General features: G+C 39.2%; 1 protein-coding gene across 12 annotated transcripts in view; it reads right to left on the bottom strand.

The window, feature by feature from the left end:
- Magec2l1 (MAGE family member C2 like 1) overlaps window positions 1-15,477 on the bottom strand; it is a 181,594-nt gene that overhangs the window by 126,268 nt on the left and 39,849 nt on the right. Inside the window, exon 6 of one of the 12 annotated variants that reach the window (XR_010061286.1) lies at window positions 3,000-3,070. The exons of 10 other annotated variants lie outside the window; for them this stretch is intronic. The gene's annotated coding sequence lies outside the window, so the exon portion shown is untranslated. One more of the 12 variants, XR_010061285.1, reaches the window with a different exon arrangement.

Genomic DNA, 15,477 nt, shown 5'->3' with positions numbered 1-15,477 from the left:
TTGGCACAGTAGCAGTTAGGGCAAAAAGAGCAAGCAATGCTAGTCAGACTTCCCTTCTGTTCCCAGAAAAAGTAACCAACTGAGTCCAAAATAGACAGCAGGTGAAGACATGTGTAAGTACTAACAAACCATGTAGGCTCATCATACGCCAGAAAGAAATCATTTCTGAGTGTCTTACCTCAGCTCTGTCATTTCCTTCCTTTGTTAAATCTACATAGAAAATTTCAAACATTCAAAATTTACTTTAACAACCTCTTAGTCAAATAATGAGATGATGAAAGTTAATTAAATGCTCAAACTCAAACTAGAAATGAATTCTGCAGCGCCTTTTGGAAACAGGAAATATTAGCATTACCTTTTCTGGAGGATGTTCAGCATCTCAGAAACACTTGGGTGAGGCAAACATGAGACTAAGAGAGAACTATGGAAATTGGCTATACTAACTCTTCCTTCTTGATTAGGTACCAATGCAAATCAAGGAATTTATGATAAGTGCATTGCTACCGAGAACCAGGCAACACATAACTTAGATGACTGCACATAATGAATGACCTTATGCCAAACTAATTAATCAGAATTAAACATCAGGATGAAAATGATAAAGCACAGATAGCAGACCTCTCCCATTTGCACGGTTCTAGAATGTGTGCCAGAAACCCTCACACTATGTATGTTAGAGGATGTAAGGATTTTTGTGGTAAAGCGCGAGACACAGGAGTACTGTAGAAGCCCAAGACAACTGGTTTGTTCACAGAAATAAAATAGCAAAGTGCATCTCAATTATATTTCTCAAAGTTTCACCTCAGCAGTTGTGGTTACTTGGCAACTACTTCCCATTTTTGTCTGACCTCATGGCAAGGATGACAATGCACCTATGAAAAGGCTGCTCATGGCAACAGTGGTAAGGAAAGAACAGAGAACATCAGAGTGTGCTGCAGAGAAATAGTCTTGCTCTTCTCCACTTTCTTCTTCCAGAGCATGGGTCACCAAGCTTATTGTCAGAAGTGCCAGAGGAGGGTCTGAATCCAAAGTTTCAACTATGGGTGAGGGGTGCTGTTTGGAAGACTGGGTGGATGGTCCACGTTCCTTCTCCCCTGTCAAGAGTAGAGAGAACAGACTTATTGACCTTGCTTGATTACAGATTCATAAGGTTGTGTGTTATAACATAAGCTTCTCTGAACTGCAAGATCTCTTCCTGACCTATTATTTGATATGCAGAACATACACCTTATTATTCTGTGAGTTTTTGAATGCTAACTTAAGATGGCTTATTTTTATCAACATTTGAGGTAATCCTATCTGTAAAAAAATTTTCAAATATATTCTCAGGTTAGGAGTCAAAAAATTGGCAAAATCACTTAACTCCTTCTTTTCAATCCCTCTATGACCACAAAATATCCTGCCCTATGGTATGTTTTCAATTTCTTCCATGACTTGAAGAAGACACTCAGAACCAATAACAACTTCAGTGTAAGATTTCTGCTAGATTCCACTAGGGGTTGAGATTTTTATTTCTCTCACTTATTCTCCTACTATTGTTAGGAAAAGTGAAGAGAATTCTCTGAGTTATTTTCTCAGAGCTGAATTCAGTGCATCATGAATATCATGAATACTCCAAGGTTCAGTGTAGGAGCTGAAGGAGAAGAGCTGTTCTCAGAAAAAGGGAGATGACCTGCACAAGAGGACCAGCACTCCCTATCACTTTTTCAGTTGTGACATTGTCCCAAATCAGCTGTCCTTTCAAGCCAGTATCATTTTCATGTATTGATTAACCACAGTAGAAAACCCACTGGATAGCAGTTCACAAAGAGTTTCTCAGCTTTAATTGATAGTTTTCATGCATGTAGACATAAAATAGTGTCTGGTACTCTCCTTTAAAGGAACAAGGATTCTGGAATTTTGAGGTGACCAGACTTTAACAGGGACAAGACGAGAAATACTGGAACAAGGCAGAACTTTGACAATATCTTTTTCAGGCATTGGGGCACTGTTTTTTGTTTGTTTGTTTGTTTTTGTTTTTGTTTTTGTTTTTGTTTTTGTTTTGCCTTCAAAGTAGACATTCAACTTCGCATGCACTTATGGGAGAACAGGATCACTTCATCTGCATTGTTCAGGCAAACTGCCATCTCTTATAGCCATCTTGTCACTTCCTGACCTGCATCCTCTGCCTGCTACTTTTTTTCCATGCAGCCTGTACTGCCCATAATGCTTATTTAACCTCCAATCCTTTGTAATAATAGTCTTAAATTTCACCTCGCTACAAAGGGAAATTTGAATTTGGGGATGTTCATTGACAGTTTGTGCAAATGGGCAGAGAGGCCTGTTCAATCACTGTTTTAGAAACTACAAATACAAATCAATTCCTAATTTCTGTATTTCACATTTTATGTTATGTGTGATTTTTCTAGTGGTTCCAGTCTGTCCCTCTCTGCACTAGCCATTATAGTACTCATTTCTCTTTACTTTGCAAATTGGATTTTCAGAAACAGCAAATATTACCACAGAGATTTTTTTTTTTTTACTTTTACCATTATCAAACATTTCAAAGCACCCATTTTGGTTGCTCTCACCATTACCTTTCTTTCCCTATTTAATTTTCATGGTTTCTATCACCCATCTTTGCTGGGGTTTTGCTCAGAAGTAATTCTCACCCTAACTGAAGACAAATTTACGGTGATCGGAAGTTTCATTATCACTGAGTAGTAAGTGATACTAGTTTGTAATACTTAATAGCCAAGTGATAAAATTAACAACACAGGTAAAGAAGGCTAAAACCTTTTTATATACAACACAAGCACATGAGCAATGGCTGAGGAGAAAAGAGGCGGAAGTGCAGAGGGCTGAAGCAAGTAACTCAAATGCTGATTTATTTTTGCACATGCACAATCAGCTAGGCAACTCAGCAACGATGACTTGAACTTGCATATTGTTCTAAAGATCACAAAGGTGCAGCAGACAAGGTATAAGCCAAAATGTTGCATGAGAATGACTTGCAGTTGTATAGGGACCACAGAATTCAGGAGTCAAGGTCATGCTACCAGTTTGAGGTGGGAATGACAAATACCACCATCTAGAAGAAAGCAGACACAGAAATAGGAAAGTGCGTCAGAATGGGGTAGTTGGAATGAGTAGATTATGAGGTAATGAGAATGAGAGCTATTTGGAAGAATAATATTTGCTAGATCACGTTTGCAAAAGTTGAAGCAACTGCACACTCACCGGCAGTGGATTTGCGTGTCTTTCTTCAGTGTGCTGACCAACAGGACATGTTACTGACCTTTGGGATTTGTACCAAACAGATGAATAAGAAGACATTTCACTTTTTTCTTAATTTTCATTGGTTTTATCATCTGTCCTTGTGCCGAGAGTCTCTGGTTATGTAGAGCACAGCGTAAGTGATCTAGCTCCATTTTATTCCACCCTAGTTTTATTTTTCTTTGAGGAAAAGATGAGTGTTGACCAGAAATCCCTCTTCGAGTAGGCTAGCTGTAAATGGTGAGATGTAAGATGACTGCCTGAATGACCACTAGACAACTTTGAACTTCACCAATCATACCATAGGAATATTTAGACTGGAAAGGTAGCTGAATTGGAGAAGAAAATGAATGTCCATCATTCAAAAAGCCCTGGGTTCAATTCCCAGCACTGCATAAAACCTAGGCATGATAGTACATGCCTGTATTTTCAGCACTCAAGAGAATGAAACAGGATTAGAAGTCCAAGATTATCCTAGGCTACATTGCAAGTTCCAGATCATCCTAGGTAACACGAGACCAAGATGCTTGAAAGAAAGAAAGAAAAAAAGAGAAAGAGAAAGAAAGAAAGAGAGAGAGAGTAAGAAAGAAAGAAAGAAAGAAAGAAAGAAAGAAAGAAAGAAAGAAAGAAAGAAAGGGAGGAAGGAAGGAAGGAAGGAAGAAAGCAAAGGAGAAAAAGAAAGAAAAGAAAGAGGAACCATAAAAGAAAACCATGGATGGAGGAGGGAGGAAGAGGGGCTGGGACAGAGAGGGGAGGAATCACATATGCCTGCTTAGTAATATCCCATACCCTGTGTGTCATAACTATTGACAACAGCTATAATGATGATGACTTGAAAGAATCATAAAAGGCCTAAAAAGAATTTTGAGAAATTTTTGTCATTCCCATAACAGATATATATCCTCCCTTATATAACCATTATTTCTCTATTTTTATGTTAGGAGTTTACTTGAACACACATGGAGCCTAGAGACTGACATCTGATATCTTCTTCTTCTGTATTCTACTTAGTGTTTTCAGATAGCATTTCTTACCTTCAATCACTACTCATTCACCTTGTTTATGAGACATGATCTTCATAAATTGTTATCATTCTCCATCTATTTTTTTTTGGCACCAAAATTTTCAGTGAACCTGGGATTCACTGATTCGACTAGAGTCACTGGTCAGCAAGCCCCAGGATTCCTGCCTTCAACTCTCTGTTCATAGCGTTACAGGCACACATCACCATACCTGCCTTTATTTGAATGTTGTATATCCACACTCTGGTTCTCATACTGCACCTCCTCCTCTACCCTCAGATATTTCTGTGATGTGAAGCTTCTCTTCTGAACATCCTTAGGAGGATTCCTATAGTTTTATGCTTCAAGGCAGCCAGGATAGGAAAACTAAGACAACTACACTTTACCCTTCAGTTTCTCAAAGAGCTAGGAGAACTTGAGTGAAGAAGTATAAGTAATTATTACACAAGTTGTTGGTTTAACTATTATCCCTTTGCTAGTCTACTATCTCTTGATGGAGGTTTCAGTAAAAGGTAATAAATAATAGTAATGGTTTGGAAAAAATCGAAGCCATCTTGACAGGAATTGGCTGTTTGACATCATTATTTAAACACCTCTGACTCCATTGGGTATAATAGTGAAATTGTGAGAACATCGACTAACAGCCATTGCTTGGAAGCATACTGAAAAAGCATGTATACAAGTTCAGTAATTTATTCTATGAAAAACTGTTAATTTTGAAATTCATGTGGTTGGTAGTTAGCTATTCACTACCCTAGTACATTACTTTCTAGGTTTGAAAATTCTCATTAATATGTCTGTACGGAGTAACAATTTCATGTTTCTTGGTTATATTTGTGGCAATTGTATGTATCAGGGGCTTATGGGGTTAAATGCAAAATAAAAACATTACAACCAAAGAACTAATCATTGGAAGAAAATAACTATAAAATATTCACTAAGTAATTAGATGACTAATACTAGAAGAATCACTAGCCTGAACTGACAGTGTAGCTCAATAGTAGAAAACTCACTCATTTAGATTGTGTACGTACCTGGGTTCTATCTCCAACACACACACACACACACACACACACACACACACACACACACACACACAAAGAAAGAGAGGGGGTGGGCAAGCATACTGTCAAGTGCAAAAGACTCAATGTCCAAGCCTTTAGTCAGAAGCCAGATTATCTGAACACTGGAAGAGTTCAGCTTCACAATAGTAAAAACTGTTCCCCATTCCATATAGCAAATACTTATAAAAAACCATAACCAGGATATGTGGAATAAATGACTACTATATTTTAAACTCTACCACTGGATAAGACTCCATTCAACCAATTTACAAATGCCGGAGTCTAAGAGACACAGCCAGAATATGGCAAATACAGAGGCGAATGCCAGCAGCAAACCACTGAACTGAGAATAGGACCCCCGTTGAAGGAATCAGAGAAAGGACTGGAAGAGCTTGAAGGGGCTCGAGACCCCATATGTACAACAATGTCAAGCAACCAGAGCTTCCAGGGACTAAGCCACTACCTAAAGACTATACATGGACTGACCCTGGACTCTGACCTCATAGGTAGCAATGAATATCCTAGTAAGAGCACCAGTGGAAGGGGAAGCCCTGGGTCCTGCTAAGACTGAACCCTCAGTGAACTAGACTATGGGGGGAGGGCGGCAATGGGGGGAGGATGGGGAGGGGAAGCCCACATAGAAGGGGAGGGGTAAGGGTTGGGGGGATGTTGGCCTGGAAACCGGGAAAGGGAATAACACTTGAAATGTAAATAAGAAATACCCAATTTAATAAAGATGGAGAACAAAAACAAATGTCGGAATCTACTTTTATTAAAAAAAAAAAGACCCACTTTCCATTGGAGTTTCATCTCTGTCCTTGCAATGTAAATGTCAGTATTATAGTAGGATCCTGGATCTGGCAGCATGAAGGCTAAGTGCTTTGAAATAAACTTCACATGTTCCCATGTTTCTTTAATACACTCCAAAGAGCCTCTCCACTACAAAGAGCCTCCAAGTTGTTAGGATGCTAAGAAATAATGGTGTAATCAAGCACACTTGTTCTCAAGGCATTTTCCCTGGAGCACATTCAAATCTGCAAGAGTGAAAGCTTTAGGGCCTTCTTGTGAGAACAGGAACCCTGGTGCCCTCAGGAAGGAGAAAGCTTGACTGGCTAATTTCTTCTGCCAGGAGTTAGAGCTGAGAAGGACAAGAAAATAACATGATGTGTTTTTTTTCTCTAGGCACTTCAAGAAAGAACAAGGACTACTCTTTAAATGCCACACCCCACCATGGGAGGATTTGCATGAACAAATAGAACCAAGTTAATTGCAGCCTGTGTACTGAAAGGACGTTAGCTTTTAAATTATTTGCTTTTCTCTAACTACTCAGCCCTCACATTCCTTTTCAAAAATTTTAAAACCCAACAAACATTTAATTTATAGCTTTAAAAACTATAGGCCCTCATGAAGTTTTTCACATACCCAGAAGTACTGACAATGAGGTTTCTATAATGAATCTTATTTTTCTCAAAAAATTAATGATACATCTATGGTGTGTATGTTATTACTAATAAAGATGCCATTTGGCTGAGTTTTGAAACCATAGCAACCTTCCTAAGATGAGGTTCAAATCCCAGACCTCTTTTTCTGAGTCCCTATGTCCTAGTGGGCCTTTTCCCAACACTTCCTGTATAATGGTTCCTACCCATTTTCCAGATTCATCCACCAACTCTTCCCTTTTACTTTTGTCAACATTTCAGTCAGCAAAAAATGAGATTTCAGCCACCCACCCTCCCTTAACTTTTAGCACTTATTTCAAGTACAATCCTCATCCAGAAAACTGGATTTAAACAGAAATAATCTGAAAAAAAGTAAGTGGATTGCTTTAGAAAAAATGTAAAAACTGCAGAATCTGATAAGAAGCATACATCAAGAAGTAACAGCAGACTGCATGTTTTGGTGCTCTCTGGTTTTCCAAACCTATCAGGTGCCATCTTACTTCCTGTTCATTCTTCGCTATTTCACAAGTCAATGGCACTACAGTGTTGAAAGATAATACTTTTCCTTCTCAAAAAGACTTCCCTGATTGCTTTCCATGAAACTCACAGGAACACCCTTCAGCCTTTACTCTGTCTTTCCTCAAAATGGTTATCCATACCATTTAATAACTTTTTTCCTAGTCATAAGGGATATGAGTCCCCTCCATCCTCATACCTAGAATTAGACATAGAAACACCTAACTTAGATATAGAAAGGTGGTAGCATATTCATATTACTTAACAGCTATTTATTCTAGGAAAGAACCATAGAACCCAAGCAACAGTTCCCATTGTCACATTAAACTACTCTAGGGAAGCTTGCTTCTAACACCTAGCAGTCTTTAAAAAGGCTGAGGAGGAAGAAGGATATTGATAATGATGACAATGACAACGATGACCATGGTAATAATGGTGGAGGAGGAGGGAGGAAGAGGAGAAGGAGGAGCAGCAGCAGGGACGGCTGTAAGCACATTCCACAGCAAGTGCCTGTTCTTGTTGTTGCTTCAGAGAGTTCAGCTTACATTACTTCAACAATACCATCTCTACAAAAGCTGCTCAACCCATGGCACATGACCACTGCCCAACAAATACTGATCCCAAATTCAACAGGCATGAGCATCATACAACCACAGAGGCCATTCCTAAACTATCTATTGAGGGAGAAGTTTCCAGGACACCACTATCTGTGAAACTATATTTAGACTGGGCTTTTGAGTTAAGCAAAGGAATAACATTCGAGAAAGAAAGATGCATATGTCCAAAGTATGGGCACATTTCCTTCTAAAGTCTTCTTCTAATGCTACTGCCTCAAAGAGAAGACAGGTAGGGCAGGGAGAGTTTGCATTCCAAATTAGGAAGAGCACACTAAATAACAAGAGCTAATACAAAATGGACAGGGATACCTCCTGTAGTTTCAAGATCCCTAACTGTAAAAGGGTCAGATGTCACAAATGTACTCTAAGAGATTCCCTTTCAATCCTGGCATGGTGGTACATGTATGTAATCCCTGCACTCAGGAGGCAAAGGCAGGAGGATAGTTGAGTTTGAATAAAACTTGAATTACATGGATTGTACCAGAAGCCCATCTCAGGAACTAAAGTGAAAGAAAAGAAAAAAGGTTATGCCCTGAAAGCTGTGAAATGACAAATGTCCTTGTGTTTCTGAGTATCTGTATTCATGCATTCCTTTCCTAGTATGCCAGGGAAAGCTCTTACCAAAGTCTTCCTAGTCTCCCCTTAGTCACATGTCACTCACCTCTCTTCTTGCTGTAGCTTCATGGAAAGGCTCAACTTCAACACCATGCCATTTTTAAATTTCCCCAGTGAATTTTGCTATGTCTAAGGCTAAGGCCATAGCTACCAGCTTACTATTCTACCAGCCAATATTGGCATTAATATTTTCTCACTTAGAAAGCTCTTCAGACCTACAGGACATCTTATAAACTTACTGGCATAACATGACTTTCCGTGACCTTTTCTGAACATCTTTCTTGTATTAGTGGGCTTACATTGTATCTGCAAAACAGGTTATGTAATATAGTGTGATTGCAAATGCCTGTATTCAGAGTACTCAGGATGTGGAGGAGAAGGAACCTAAGATAGTAAAACCCTGTTATGAACAATAATGCCAAGCAACCAGAGCTTCCAGGGACTAAGCCACTACCTAAAGACTATACATGGACTGACCCTGGACTCTGACCTCATAGGTAGCAATGAATATCCTAGTAAGATCACCAGTGGAAGCGGAAGCCCTGGGTCCTGCCAAGACTGAACCCCCAGTGAACGTGATTGTTGGGGTGAGGGCGGCAATGGGGGGAGGGTGGGGAGGGGAACACCCATAAAGAAGGGGAGGGGGAGGGATTGGGGGGATGTTTGCCCGGAAACCGGGAAAGGGAATAACAATCGAAATGTAAATAAGAAATACCCAAGTTAATAAAGATGGAGAAAAAAAACATGTTTTTTTTTTAAATAAAGCTCTCTAGGAATATTTATCTCACTAGCCCCTAATCAACATTTACAACTTTGCTCAAAGTGTTTCCTTAGGCTGCAATAACATTTTATATAATCACATCTTATAGTTATCATCATCATCCCCATTTCATATATAAGGAAACACTCACAGAGGTTAAGTCATCTAGTCATGGTCACACACTCACTTAAGTGACCCTCTAATATCTACTTGAATACTTATCCTTACCGTAGTGCCAAGAATAGAAGCCAAGGCCTGTCATATGCTCAGCCAAGTGTTCTTTCACCAAGCTACGATTCCAGCCCTAAAGTCCAATATTTACATCTATGAAATCATAATCCAAACCCTAAAATTAACCACTAGTATATATGAAACTAATGTCTTTCAGGTCTTTTCTTATACTTCCCTTTCTTTTGAGGGGGTGGAGGAATGTGGAGTCAGGGTTCTAGGTAGGTCAGACTGTCTCTTTCTCCAAAGTACTGGGATTACAGGCTTGTAGGCTGGCATACCCAGCAAGATCTTATAACTCTTAACTGCTATAAAACCATCCTAAAACACTAAGCTCTTGGTTAAATTTTAAAAGAATGTTCAGGTCTGGAGATATGGCTCAGTGGTTAGGAGCAGATACTGTTCTGACAGAAGATCCAATTTCACATATCAGCACCCATGGTTGGTGGGTCACAGCTGCCTATAGCTCCAGCATCAGGGTGAGTTGATGTCTCTGTCTTCTGTGCACATGTGCACACACTACACACAGAGCCATAATTAAAATAAAATAAATTATACAAAAATGAAACAAACCTAAAGGAGCCTATACTCTTAGCAAACATTGAGCACAGTTAGTCATACTCAGTCCCAGCACTAGGGAGGAAGACTCAGGGGTTGGGAGTTCAAGGTCATCTTCAGCTACACAGGAACTTTGAGACCAGCCCAAGATATATGAGACGCGGTGGGAAGAAAATGAAATGAAATGAAACATATGTATACTCCCAATATTATAGCAACTGACATCATACCAAATACAACATGCATAATAAATCCCTGGTTCCAATGCAAACTGAGTCTAAGTGTAGTTTAAACCATGTAGTTTATGAAAACTGTAATAAGTCATTAGTATCAATTTAACATTCCACTAAATCTTCACATATTAGCTAAAAATAGTAAGCAGATTTCAATGTAACCCTGTTCAGAATCCTATGCACTGCCTGCTATTTTATTTAAAGTATTGTATTATAAATATTTCACATTTTCACTTCTTAAACCACAGTGCATTTAGAGTAATCCTTTACTGGAGGTGTCGGAATAGCATCCTTAGTTGTAAACTAGAAAAATCGCATAACTTTTTACAATCTATTTTCATTTTTCCAAATAATAATAGAAATTTACAACTTAACTTTAAAGTTTAAATGTCATCATTATAGGCAAACTCCTATTTTATATTTGAAATAAGCTAGAAGTTTAATGATAATGTTGATTCACAGTAATCCCCACATTGCTTGATTGTTCTATTTTAAAATTTGATAATAAAGTCAGTTAAAAACATCTTTGTGACTATACATGGACAGACCCATGGCTCCAGCTGCATATGTAGCAGAGGATGGACTTGTTGGACACCAGTGGAAGGGGAAGCCTTGGTCCTGCCAAGACTGGACCCCTCCCCACCCCAGTATAGGGATATATCAGGGTGGGGAGGCGGGAAGGGCAGGGTGGTTGGGTAGGGGAACACCCTCATAGAAGAAGGGGAGGGGGGATGTGATAGGGGGTTTATGGACAGGAAACCGGGAAAGGGGATATCATTTGAAATGTAAATTTAAAATTTCCAATAAAAAATAAAATGTATGTGGCTATTTAATTTAAGAAACAAAAACAAAAAGTCTTGTTCTATGGCTCAATGGATCACTGACCAAACAGACACCTTTAAGTTGTTAATAATAATTTACTTAGTGGCTGGAGAGATGGCTCAGTAGTTAAGAGCACTGACTGCTCTTCTGGAGGTCCCGAGTTCAATTCCCAGCAACCACATGGTGGCTCATAACCAGCTGTAATGGAATCTAATTTCCTCTTCTGATGTGTCTGAAGGGTACTCACATACATAAAATAAAAAATATATATTTAAAAAAATAATAATTTACTTACTAAATTAAAATGTCATGGAAAGTCATTTTTATTTCTTACTGGATCGGCTACATTTTTCTATCTCTGAAAATTTTTTTCAAATAAAAATTGTCTATGTAGTAACAGTGCCCTCTGCTGGCCAAAGTATAGAATTGGCAAACTTGGCCCCATAAAAGCAGAAGCTGCCAGCCCTAGAAATCCCACAGCAAATTCTCTCACCAACTTACTTCCCCTTTAGCCTAAGTAGAATATTTACTTAAAACTTCCTCCAGAAAAGGAAGGCAGAGTCTTCTTAGCAGGTGGAAAATGGGGTAAGTGATCGTGAAAGTTTCATTCTCTTCTTTTTGGAGGTTTGGCCACACCCAAGTTTCAAAAAAATTGAGTTCAACACCTTTCCTATGTCCAGTTCCTAGTTCTATTACCTTTTTCTGATGACCCAAGACAAAAGGCACTGGCAACCCATAGCCCACTTGAAATGCCACCATGCTGTAGAATAATCATGTCTCCCTTCATGACAAAGAGGACAAGAATTGTATAAAATGGCTCTTCTGGTTAGTAAGAATTAAAAACCTTTTTTCACAGCTCCTAACATAATGTCTCACCTCGTGCTGGGAGTATTAAATGCAGTATGGGTAAAATGAAGTGTAGATTACTATCATATCAGAAGGTACTTTGATAATTGCAAACTGACATTGTATTAGCATGTAACCAAATGCTTATATGGTGGACTACAAAAGTACAATATATCCTAAAAACAGAGGTAGGCTATTTTCCCAAAATATTTTTCCTTTTTTCTTTTTTTATTCTTTTTTCTTTATTTTTCTTATTCCTTTTTTATTCTTTTTTAAAGATTTATTTATTTTATTTATTAGTACACTATTGCTGTCTTCCTACACACCAAGTAGTTGTGAGCCACCATGTGGTTGCTGGGAATTGAACTCAGGACCTCTAGAAGAGCAGTCAGTGCTCTTAGCCACTGAGCCATCTCTCCAACACTCTTCCCAAAAATTCTAAAGTTATCTTCTGCTACTTTTGGTCCCTTTAAAGCAGTAGTTCTCAACCTTCCTAATACTGTGACCTCTTAATGCAATTCTTTCTGCTGTGGTGACCCCAACCATAAAATTATTTCATTGCTGCTTCATAACTCTAATTTTGCTACTGCTATGAACTGTTACATGGTGTGGAGGATATCTGATATTGGACCCCTGTGAAAGGGTTGTGACTCACAGGTTGAGAACCACTGCTTGAAAGCTTCTATATTCTATCCAAAGGTGGAATGATTCCCTAAGCCCAATGCCCCCACTTACACCTTGCTTCTTTGAGATGTTCAAAGTGGCAAAGCCAAGCATTGGTTGTAGAAGCTCCTGTGATCTCCATATTGTCCCCTGCTCACCCCCAAAAAGCAAAGCAGTATTTGGAGCATAAAGTAAGTGTCAGTTCCTACTTCTTATCCTTCAGTCTTGAGGGAAACACACCATGAAAACCAGACTCAGCAAAGACATGTCTACGGAGATCCAGAACAGAGCACATACAGGTTGTTCTTCTTTTTGGAGTTGTGTCACAAAACCCAAAATTAAGGTACGGCAAGTGATACCAGACAAAAGGGGAGGATCCCCACTCTGTCCATAGTACCTCATGGAATTTCTGGCATTGGCTTTGGATATTATAGAAATGATATGGAGAAATCTTTATCCTGATTACTTAATGCTTTCCTGTCTCCTTCAAATCTGTGCCTAAAATGTGTACCTCTCTGTATTTGTCCCAGTCCAGGCTCTCCAGAGATTTAAATGAAAGAATGAGGTTCAAGATTTTGCAACAACAGATAGACCTCCACAGACACGGAAGCCAGGTGGCCAGGCCAGTTCTGGATACAGAGGAAGTTGAAAATGTAGCTGAAAATGTAGCTCCATGAGCCTACCCAGAAACCAGTCGACAAAGAGAACTGTCTTAAAGATGTCTGCTTCCTCTGTCAGGCTGTTGCCACAGTGTCTTCTTTAACCACCCTGGGAAAGATCTGCTCCCCTCTGGGAGGATTCTGCTCTCTGCTTCTGGAATGAACCACCCTCCTGCTTGGCACTCCCGCCCCCAACCCCACCCCTGCCTGACCTCCTGCCTGCCTGCTGTGGCTCCTCTCACTTTCCTCTGTGCTAGTCAAGCTGGACCAACTCAACTCCTGGAAAGGTCAAAGGAGTACCGCATGCTGTCAAGACCCACTTCCATTCCGTTTTGGTGTATGCCCAGACATTTCTTCAGTTTCACCACTACATCACCAATACCTCCACCCCCTCAGTCCCAGAGAGCCCCAGGAATACTAATTCCGGATTTACCTTATCAAGACAGGTGATAGGGGACAACAACCATGAGGGTTTGTTGTTGTTTTTTTTTTTTTTTTGTTTGGGGGTTTTTTGTTTGTTTTTTAATGATGTTTGCTGTAGGGAAATGGCAAGAAATTTTGCAGCTGGAAGGAATGTTATCAGGTTAAAATAGGATTAAGCGTGCATTCAATGCCTTTAGTGAAATCACCTAGTAGTTTAAATAGGGGTTAATACTTGGTGCCAGTGGTGAATCCTATTAGGCACACATATAAAGAAACCTGCTAACTTGGATAGGGCCAGTCACAGTTGTAACCTCCATTATGAAAGGAGTTTAGAGAAAGATACATTTTTTTTTAAGGGAAGCAACCTGAGCATGCTCCCCTACGCAGCACTGCTTGGGTGGCAGGGGTGGGGTTTGTCTCGATTTGCTGTCTCCATCCAATCACCTTATAAAACCTCCAATTTCTCTTAAGTTTTTTACAAGAGAAAATGCTTGCCATGGGCAATTTTGAGTTTATTACACAGTGTTTAATAAGGCTTGTCCAACTGAACATTACAACCCATAATACTCATCCATAGAAAATAGATCTGAAACACCAATGTTTATGTGACACATGTTAAAGTGCACAGAGAGTACTAGAGGATGGAGTTCGATGGGGGATTTTTCTCAGTGTGTAAATGTCCAAAGCACTGTGTGCCATCTCCAATGAATGGTGTGCAATCCCTCCATATTCTCAAACCATAGTTTGCATCAGGAGTCTGCCTTTAGACCTTTTGATATTTAATAAATGAGGATTAGGTAAAACCCATAAGCACAAGAACAAATGTCAGATTTAGCAAATAAAAATTTATGTCACCCAGTTAAAACTGCATCTCAGATAAACAGCCAATAGTTTAAAAATTACACTAGTTCTCTCCTAATCTGCAGGATTTTAGTTACCAACAAGAACCACAGCTTGACATTATTAAATGGAAAATTCCAGAAATAAGCAAGCCGCGAGTTTTAAAATGCTGTGCTGTTCCTAATAACATGGTGAAGCCCTGTGTCCTCCTGCTCCAATCCATACAGAACATGGAAGAGCCTTTCTCTCTGTTAGGTCATCCTGTTACTACACTGTGTCCCAATGTAGCAGAACTAGTGTGCAAATAAAAAATTATGATGATGATAATTATAATAAATGCTGAGTTTCTTTAATAATGTGCCCAAAGCAACACTTCGGACATTCCAAAGATAAGGCATTAAAAAGTAACTTTAAAAGTAAATGTGAAAGTTCTAAACTAAGTATGGATATAAAAATGTGTATGTTGAGGTTGCTAGTATTTCTAGTAAGAACAAATTCATAAATTACATTTTTAAATCAAAAGCAGTTCATTCATGCTGCTTGTTGGGAAATGGATGAAACTGACCGTGGTGGCTTTAAGAGAAATGAACCAGTTCCACAGAGCCCAACTTCACCTGCTTCCTCTCATCTGTGGCCTCTAGAGGAGATGGGAAGGGCATGAGACTGAACAAGGGTTACTAGGGCTGTGAAGGGGGGAAAATACAGGGAAATAGAAGGGGTGACCACAATCAAAATTAACAAGAGCATATGTGGAAAGGCATAAGGAAACTGTGTATCTCAAAATGTAAATACAAAGAAAAAAAGAACTCTTTGCTAGTTTTGCTGTCAAGTCACAAAGTGTAAAAAGTACAGCTACCATGTATAGCAAGTACTTGGATAAGGTGGAGAGACATTAATTTTATATCAGTCCGGGAAAA

The sequence above is a fragment of the Rattus norvegicus genome, chromosome X, assembly GCF_036323735.1.
Source record: "Rattus norvegicus strain BN/NHsdMcwi chromosome X, GRCr8, whole genome shotgun sequence".
In the NCBI taxonomy this organism is placed as follows: Eukaryota; Metazoa; Chordata; class Mammalia; order Rodentia; family Muridae; genus Rattus; species Rattus norvegicus.
This window is presented reverse-complemented; position numbering and strand designations above follow the sequence as displayed.